The sequence below is a fragment of the Symphalangus syndactylus genome, chromosome 23 (assembly GCF_028878055.3).
Source record: "Symphalangus syndactylus isolate Jambi chromosome 23, NHGRI_mSymSyn1-v2.1_pri, whole genome shotgun sequence".
Lineage (NCBI taxonomy): Eukaryota > Metazoa > Chordata > Mammalia > Primates > Hylobatidae > Symphalangus > Symphalangus syndactylus.
In genome coordinates, this window is record NC_072445.2 from 64,926,502 (window position 1) to 64,936,265 (window position 9,764).

The 9,764-nt window shown below is 43.5% G+C and overlaps 1 pseudogene; it reads right to left on the reverse strand.

Moving 5' to 3' along the window:
• Window positions 1-5,379: 5,379 nt before the first annotated feature.
• LOC129473175 (pyruvate kinase PKM-like) lies at window positions 5,380-7,021 on the reverse strand (annotated as a pseudogene).
• Window positions 7,022-9,764: the final 2,743 nt, after the last annotated feature.

A 9,764-nucleotide genomic window follows, 5' to 3' on the forward strand; every position in this document is an offset into this window, starting at 1 on the left:
ATATTAATAAATTGCATTGTATGTGTTATTTTATAATCTCTTTTTCACTTGGCATTATACTTTTAACACCTCCCTATAGAAAGACTTCATTAAATTTTTCCCAAATGTAAAGGACAACACTATGGGTAAATTTAACACGTAACCAGAAATAGGACACTAAATTTAGGAGCTGTTAATTAACTAAATTAACAAATGCATGATATATTCTTTTTCTTTCTTTAATGTCAGATCTTAAAACGTTTGGATCTTATCCAACCAAAAAATTGATCAGATTATCAATATATTTGTTAATTCGGTTGTTCTGAAGTCCAGTTGTTTTAGTTTCTTAATGGCCAGTTAGATGCAAGTATCCAGTGATACAAGATCAAACATTTATTCTGGTTGGGTATATTTTTTGAATTTGGCTATATTCATAACATGAAGTGAAGATGCAAAGAAACTGCACAAACATCTCTGTTAGAAAATGTCTGTCTGGAAAAATCAGAACACAAGGACTGTGTGTATAAATTTGAAAGCCTACGGAAATGAAATAGAAGCAAGTGAGAAAACTCTCCTCTCCTGGGGATTTTGTTCCCCCACTCTGAAAAAATAGGAAAACTATATAATCTGAACCCTTTCCAAAAGATCCAGAAGAAAGGATATACAACAAGGAAAAGCAACTTACATTATAGTTGATGACTCTAAGAAAAAAAGGGAGTGCAAGGAATAAAATAATGACATTGAGACTCTGCGTAAAACTCAGTGGGGAAGGGTAATAATGTTCTTTGAGGGTTTGCTAAAATATAAAGGAATTCACCAAGAAATGGCAGTCACAGAAGCTCTTAAATATCAGAAGCATAAGGCTAGAGACTTTACAAGCATATCTTTTTGATTCACAGAGGAGCTCACTCAAAGTTCTAAAGAAAATCTCTAGCACCACCACCCCCCACCTCAATTAATGAATATCTTTGAGGTAGGCAGAATAATGGACCCACAAATATGTCTCCTTTTTTTTTTGACACGGAGTCTTGCTCTGTCACCCAGGCTGGAATGCAGTGTCGCAATCGTGGCTCACTGCAACCTCCGCCTTCTGGGTTCAAGCGATTCTCCTGCCTCAGCCTCCTGAGTAGCTGGGATTACAGGCACACGCCATCACGCCTAGCTAATTTTTGTATTTTTAGTAGAGACAGCATTTCACCATGTTGGTCAGGCTGACCAAATCCCGACCTCGTGATCTGCCCACCTCAGCCTCCCAACATGCTGGGATTACAGGTGTGAGCCACCACGCCTGGCCAAATATGTTTACTTTCTATTCCCCAGAATATGATACCTTCCATGGTAAAGGGACTTTGCAGTTGTGATTAAGGTTAAATATTTTGAGATAGAGAGTGTATCTGAATTATCCAGGTGGACTCTATAATCACACAAGTCCTTAAAAGTGGAGAACCTTTCCCAGTTGCAAGTAAAAAGATGAGAGGGGAAAAAAAGGAAGAGAGATTCACAGTATGAGAGGGACTCAACCCACCATTGCAGGCTTTGAAGATGGAGGGAGAGGCCATAAACCAAGGAATGCAGGGGCCTTCAGAAGCTGGGAATGGCCCTCCACTGACAACCAGCAAGGAACTGAATTCTGTCAACAACCCAGATTAGCAGGAAATGGATTTTCCCCCAGACTCTCCAGAGAGAAACATAGCCTATTGACAAGTTGGCTTTAGTCAAAGAAACCCATGTTGATCTTCTGACTTACAGAACTGTGAGAGGATACACTGGTGTTGCTGAAGCTACTAAGTTGATAGTAATTTGTTACGGCAGCAGTAGTAAAGGAATACAACTTTGATCCAGTGTTCTCTACCAAGTAGGCTCAGATTAAATGAAATATTTGAAACTTGGATTTCTACATATGAGTAGAGTTTGTTGTTGTTGTTGCTGTTGTTGCTGTTGTTGTTGTTTTGAGATGGAGTCTTGCTCTGTTGCTCAGGCTGGAGTGCAGTGGCGTGATCTCGGCTCACTGCAACCTCTGCCCCCTGGGTTCAAGCAATTCTCCTGCCTCAACCTACCGAGTAGCTTGGACTACAGGCGCGCACCACCACGTCTGGCTAATTTTTTGTATTTTTAGTAGAGACAGGGTTTCACCGTGTTAGCCAGGATAGTCTTGATCTCTTGACCTCATGATCCACCGGCCTCGGCCTCCCAAAGTGCTGGGATTACAGGCATAAGCCACCACACCCGGCCCCTAAGTAGAGATGTTTTAAAGTAAAAACATCATTTAAAATGGGAAATGTAATTGTGAGCCAGCTGATGCTGTTGCAGCTTTGTCTGAGTCAAGACTCAAAGGCAGAAGTGGAGGGTGAGGGTGGTGATCACAGATGAGGGCACCTCTCTGCTCGTGGGCCCTTGCAGCAATCTTGTGTCTGAATGTTTCTCCTCCAGACGTGTCTGCAGCATGCCTTCTGCCCACACAGAGACTATATTCCACTCCTCTTTTGTGGGAAGATTAAATTTTAAACTGGAAGCTCTTCTGAAAATAGCATCCCATTGGATGTGAAGCTTGGATGTCATGACATTCCCTGAGTACTACTCAATGTGTAACTGTTTCACGACTTTTGTTGGATGAAATGAACAACATAAATTCCAAAAAACTTCACTCCATTTTTTTAGACTTTCAATCTTTTCCTGTGTTCTTGAGTGTTCTGCCTAAACTAGGAAATATTAAATTATCTAATTTCAGCAGTTAGAAGCCGCATTTGTAAATATGTTGATTAGTAAGTTTGTTAGACATCGTGTGGATAGGCCTAACTTCTAAATTTAACCTTTCCATTTTTTTTAAACAAACAAAAAAAAAGCTGTGACTGAAAATTATACCCATGCTGTGTGTGCAGATCACATACAGCAGACACTGGTCAATGCAGATTCAGGACAGTAGTTAAGTACATAAAGAAGGTTTGATATAACAGAATATTTCCATGTCACACAGGATTTACCACAGTCACTGAGCTTGGCTGAGACTATCAGCTTTTTTCTTCCCACCTGCCTTCCTTATTTCATTTTTCCCTCTTTTATTCATTAGATATTTATTGAGTCTCCACTATGTCATATGCTATGTTAGTGCCAGAAATTCAGTGATTAGAAAAGCGTGCATGGGGCTTAGAATCTAAGCGGTCAGTCGGACTTTAAATAATAGCACCAAGGTATGTAAATACACTGAAATAAAAGTGCTTCAGGAGAGTATGTAGCAGGGGGCCTAGAACTGCTCTGGAAGTTCAGAAAAGCTCCCTGAAGGAAATAGCCCTAAGCTACACTGTGAAGGATGATGGAGCGCCAGCTAGGAGCCAGCAGCTCATGCAAAGGTCCTGAAAATTGAGGACCATGTCAAAGATGTCACTATCTGAGACCAGTGGTATGGAGGTGAGAAGAATTCACCAAGACAGTTGTTAGGTAAAGAAAGGCAGGTTTATTAGAGAAAGTATAAAAATACGCTGTAAGGGAACAATGACCAATTAGTAAGAGAGAAGCTGACTGCAAAGAGACAGAGGCTTGCTGGGGATTTTAGAGAATAGTGCTTATGCTGTGTGCTGAAGAGGGCTTTTTGCAGTACTGATAATGCCAAGGTGGCAGTGAGCTCACTTGCATTTTTCTATCAGCCAAGGGTCTGACGATAACTGGGTACAGGAAGATAGTGAGTTATTTGCACAGGAGGGCTACGTGTCCTGGACCATGAAGAAAGTCAGACACAACTTATCTGCCTTTTCTTTTTCTTTTTTTTTTGTTTGAAATGGAGTTTCATGCTTGTTGCACAGGCTGGAGTACAATGGCGCAATCTCAGCTCACTGCTACCTCCGCCTCCTGGGTTCAAGCGATTTTTCTGCTTCAGCCTCCCAAGTACCTGGGATTACAGGCACACAACACCACACCCAGCTAATGTTTTTTTCCTTTTTTTTTTTTTTTTTTGTATTTTTAGTAGAGACGGGGTTTCACCACATTGGCCAGGCTGGTTTTAAACTCCTGACCTCAGGTGATCCACTCGCCTCAGCCTCCCAAAGTGCTGGCATTACAGGCGTGAGCCACAGTGCCCAGCTTAATCTGCTTTTTCTTTCCCTCAGTCTTGCCATCCTGACTCCTTTTCCCTAATTAGGACTCCACAAAAGATTTCCATCATTATCCAAAAAGAAAAGGGAAAACATTGAAGAGTTTAAAATATAGAAAAGAGAGAGTCAGATTTTTGAATTTTTAAAAAATCTTTGTGGCTGCAGAAAATAGGCAAGGGAGGGGTAGGGAAAGCTAGAGTAGATCGGGTGAGAAATGGTGGCCTGTGGCTGCAGGAGAAAGTGGAGCATGGGGGTGGGGAGGGTCCAGACTCCCTCCTAGGTCTCTGGTCTGAACATTGGATGAATTCACTTGTGACACCATCAGGTCTGGGACTTCTTTTTTTTTTTTTTTTTTTGGAGATATGGTCTCACTATGTTGCCAAGGCTGACCTCAGACTCCTAGGCTCAAGTGATCCTCCTGCCTCAGCCTCCCAACTAGCTGGGACTACAGGTGTGCACCACCACTCCTGGCTGTCTGGAGATTTCCGATTATTGATTCAATCTCCTTGCTAGTCATAGGTCTATTCAGATTTTCCGTGTCTTCATGGTTTAGTCTTGGTAGGTTTTGTGTTTCTAAGAATTTGCCCATTTCATCTAGTGTATCCAAATTGTTGGGGTACAGTTGCTCCTAGTACTCTCTTACACTCTCTTACAATCTTTTTTATTTCACTAAGTCGCTAGTTAATGTCCCTACTGTCTTTCTTTATCTTCAGCTGTTCATGGACACACAGGCAGGCTCTATAGCCACAGGCCCAGAGGCAGCTGCAGTGGGGGAAAATGGAAGGTGGAGGGTGGAGTGTTTGCTGCAGGACAGCTGAGGGCAGGGTGGGGACAGGTGCCAGTGAGGAAGACCCTGGGGGTTGGGGAAGCAAGTAAAGGCCAGGGCCAGAGTCTGCCTAAACTGGAACTACTGCCCTGTGCCCTAAGTTCCCTAACCCTCACTGGCTGTTTCCTGACCCCAGGACAGGCTTGGGAGTCCTCTGGGCATCCATTTTCTAAAGGAACTGAACAGAGTACACAGACGAAAGAAAGCTGTCACCCTCTTGCCATATGCTCTGGGGACCTCTGTTCTGCATTCCTCCTTCTTCCCTTGCTTGGGTGGGGCCACATGATGGGCAGCCAGGTTCTGGCTGTCCCACCACAGCAGGCTCTAAAAACAGCTATGTTTCAGTGAGGCATAAATCTTCTTCCCTGGTGTCCCAGCCCACCAGTGCCACACTACAGCCCAGAGTGAGCTCTATAAGCATTGCTGGCCTAATGGATGGGTTGGGGGAAGGGGGTGGGACAGGAGCTGCAGGAAGGGCTCTGGAGTCCATCACAGCACAGGAATAACACGCATGGTGTTGGAGAAGCCAGAGCCAGGGTGTCACCAGGTCAGCACAATGACCACATCATCCTTCTTGAAAAAGCCTCAGGCCTTACCAACATTCATGGCCAAGTTCACTCGGAGGTCCACATCCTCAGCCTAGAGCTCCTGGAAAGGGTCCTTACACAGCACAGGGAAGATACCATGGTACAGGTGGGCCTGGCGGGCTGCCTGGGGATGCCACGTCACAGCAATCATGGGGGCACGTGGGCAGTATCTGGCCACCTGGCGGGCATACCTGCAGACTTGGTGAGGACGATTATGGCCCCACTGCAGCACTTGAAGGAGGCCTCCATAGCGCCCATGGCAGTGGCTTCTGTGGGGTCGCTGGTAATGGGTGTCAGGTGGCAGAACTCCTCAAATAATTGCAAGTGGTAGATGGCGGCCTCTGCCTCACAGGCAATCAGGTGCTGCATGTGTACAGCCTCCAGAGGATAGACCCCTTTGGCTGTTTCTCTAGACGGCATGATGCAGTCAGCTCCCACCAGAACTGCATTGGCCATACCACTGCCCTCAGCCCAAGTGGGGTGGAGCTTCTTGATCATATCCTCCAGCATCTGAGTGGCAAGACGACACACTTCCCAGCTTGGTTGCACTGCGCAATCATCATCTTCCGAGCAAGGAAGTCCTTCTCTGCAGGAATCTCATCTCAACGGCTTGTGGTGGATCACCACGAGCTACCATAATCCCATCACTGGCCTCCAGGATTCCATCAAACCTCCAACCCCCGTCATGATTCTCAATTTTGCTGATTATCTTGATGTTCTTTCCTTTCTCTCCCAAGACCTTCCTAACTTCATGGACATCAGATGTCTTGCGGATGGATGACGAAAACATCATATCGACATCTTGCTCGCCCCCAAACTTCAGGGCCTGGATGTCCTTCTCCCATATGGCAGGCAGGTCCACGGCAGCCCCAGGAAGGTTCACATACTTCTTGCTGCCCAAGGAGCCACCATTTTCCACCTCTGTCACCAGAATGTGAGCATCCTTCTGCTTCACTTGGAGAGAAATTAGCCCATCATCCATGTAGATCTTGCAGCCCACTTCCGCCACCTTGCAGATGTTCTTGTAGTCCAGCCACAGGATGTTCTCTTACACTTTTCCATGGAGGTATTATCCAGCGTGAATTTGAGAGTGGCTCCCTTCTTCAGCTCTGCCTCTGCAGTGCCGCTGCCCTTGATGGGCCCAGTTGGGATCTCAGGTCCTTTAGTGTCCAGAGCCACAGCAATGGGCCGGTAGAGGATGGATTCAGAAGCAAAGCTTTCCATGGCTGTGCACACGTTCTTGATGGTCTCTGTATGGTACTCATGAGTTCCATGAGAATTCAGATGAGCCACATTCATTCCAGACTTAATCGTTTTCTTCAGCATCTCTAACAATGGGGAAGCTGGGCCCATAGTACTGATGATGCCAGTGCTCCAGGCTGTAATGGTTGGCGAGTCAGTGTCCAGGCAGCACGTGTGCTCCAAGAATGTATCAGCCATGGCTGCGTGCAGCTGCTGGGTCTGAATGAAGGCAGCCCTGGCTTCACTATGGGGCTTCAACATGGCATCTGAGGTCCTCCAGTGCTGACCGACTTGGGCTACTCTGCAAATGCAGACAGGTCAGGAGCCCTGGGATGCGCAGCTGCTGTGCCCACTTTCGTTTCTAATTATAGAAATTTGGGTGGTCTTTTTCCTTAATTCATGTAGCTAAAGGTTTGTCAATTATGTTGATCTTTTCAAATAACCAACTTTTGATTTTGTTGATTTTTCGTATTATTTTTCTATTTTCTAGTTCATTTATCTCTGCTCTAGTTTTCCTTAAAGAAAATATATTTTTTAAAACAAATTAGCTTTCTTTATTGTTAGTTACTAACTTTGAAAGGTTTATTCTTTTTTAAGGAAAATATATTTTTAAAAACATAAATTAGCTTTCTTTATTGTTAGCTACTAATTTTGAAAGTTTTATTCTGCACATGGTAACATGGTACACAATTATTTTTAAAAATTTCAATCTCCACAAATGCTTGTGTTTGAAAATCATCTTGTTCTTCTTCTCTAAATCCTTATGCAGTTGGAATCTATTTTATTATTTTAACTTTATTTTTTATCTTATTTTATTTTATTAAAGATTCAGGGGTTCCATGTGCAAGTTTGTTACACAGATATATTGCATAATGCTGGGGTTTGGAATTCTAGTGAACCCATCACCTAAATAGTGAGCATAGTACTCTACAGATATTTGGAAAGGTATTTTTAATGAGAGACATAATAATATGTTTTATGCTAATGTCAATGATCCCAAAGAGAAGAAAAATTAATGATGTAGCGAAAGGATTTCTGGAAGAATGTTTCTGGGTTTGTTAGAGGAGGTGTCGTTTAGTATGAAGTGATAGGATGGTTTTGATAAGAGCATGGACAGGAAATCTGAGGTCCTGGGTGGGAAGGCAGAGAAAGTGGGTACAGATAGGTGAGGAAATGCTGGGGCAATTACTGCTGCAAGAGAATCATTACTTCTGTGTGCCTTCATTATCTCTATAGCTATACTCTGGGGTGGGATAGAAAAGAAACAGAATAGGAAGCAGGGACTGGCTTTATTATTTCTCCAGCTGGGAAATCTGCAGTGTGCCCAGCAGTCCATAATAGAGCATGGCCAAGGTTGTGGGATGATGCAATTCATGAAGAACATGATTCCCAAATGGCATCAAGAGGTGGTCATTGTGTGTGTGAAAGGTGCCAAACCTAAACATTTGAAATAGATGACAGTATGTGCTTCTTTATTATTTTAAAAATATTATTTAGGGTCCTCAAACAAGAGAATTAACTTAGATGTCTTATCCTCTGATAGGTCCTACCTGCCTTACACACTAACTTGATCATCTTTCTCACATTGAATTATAGTGAACGATGACAAAAGTTTAGCTGGTTCTTTACTGGCTTGTCTTGTAAAGGTCCCAGGGCCTGCGTAGGATTGTCACAGAATGGGGCTGAGGCATGTGCCTTCAGCCTAGCTACCTCATTCCTCTACACCATGGGAGGAGAAGACGCACTACCATTTAACACATTTCTCGACCCTCTGTGTTTCCTGTGGGTTATACTAAGATCTGGTGGCTTGATTAGCTTCAGATTCCATCTAGATGGTGCTAGTATTGTGTATTTTGTGACATCTGGGATACATCATGTCTGCCAGTTCCACTCTTCCACTTCCAGTAAGCTAAGGTTGACCAGTGGGTTCATGGATAGCCATCTACTAGCAAGGATTCACTCAACCTTCACTTCATGGTTTTAATAACCATTGGTGATTGTTCCTGATACCATTATTTCAATGAGTTGCAAATTGGTGATTTTCTAATTCTAATATTCCGCCTCCATTATCAATTGTGATTTTTTTTTTTTTTTTTTTTTTTTTTTTTTTTTTTTTTTTTTTTTAGACAGAGTTTTGCTCTTGTTGCCCAGGCTGGAGTTCAGTGGCACTATCTGGGCTCACCACAACCTCCGCCTCCCAGGTTCAAGTGATTCTCCTGCCTCAGCCTCCCGAGTAGCTGAGATTACAGCCATGCACCACCACACCCGGCTAATTTTGTATTTTTAGTAGAGATGGTGTTTCTCCATGTTGGGTCAGGCTAGTCTCGAACACCTGACCTTAGACATGATCTGCCCACCTTGGCCTCCCAAAGTGCTGGGATTACAGGCATGAGCCACCACGCCCGGCCAATTGTGATTTTTCTATAAATGAAAACTTTTCTTCATCAGCTACTTGGTTTCTCTGAAAAAAAAAATGAATACAGGAAAAACAGGATAGATGTTTTATTCTTTTCCTCTATTTATCAGTCTTCAGAATAATGAGTTGCTGCCCAAGCAACTCCCAAAGGTAGTTAACCACTGAGTTGCGTGTTGTGGTTGTTGTGAGAGGGTGGTATGGTGTATTATTATAAACTCTTGGATTTTTATATGCTTGACATTTTAAATCCATTTCAGCCATTATTCTGTTTTATCCAAATCATCCATCTCTAGCCAGTGAGTATCACTTCAAGTTGATGTGTGTGTCCTTTCAACATGACCCCAGGAATCTAATCTTTGACTGCTTCTTTTCTTTCTGTCTCAATTTATGCATTTCCTGCCCCAGACCTGGAAATGCCTACTTTTCTAAGGAGCCCTGGTACCTTTTCGTGAAAGGTATATACAGTCCACATTCTGAGTGCCTCTAAAGGTTTCCAAGTTGCTTTCTGGGTTCTACTTACCCCTTCACAGATCTACCATAAGTAGCATTGCCAGATGAAAACTCCTGGACCCCTGGTGGGATAGATCATCCCGCTGCTAAATACCTTTCAGTGAACTTTTGGGGCCACA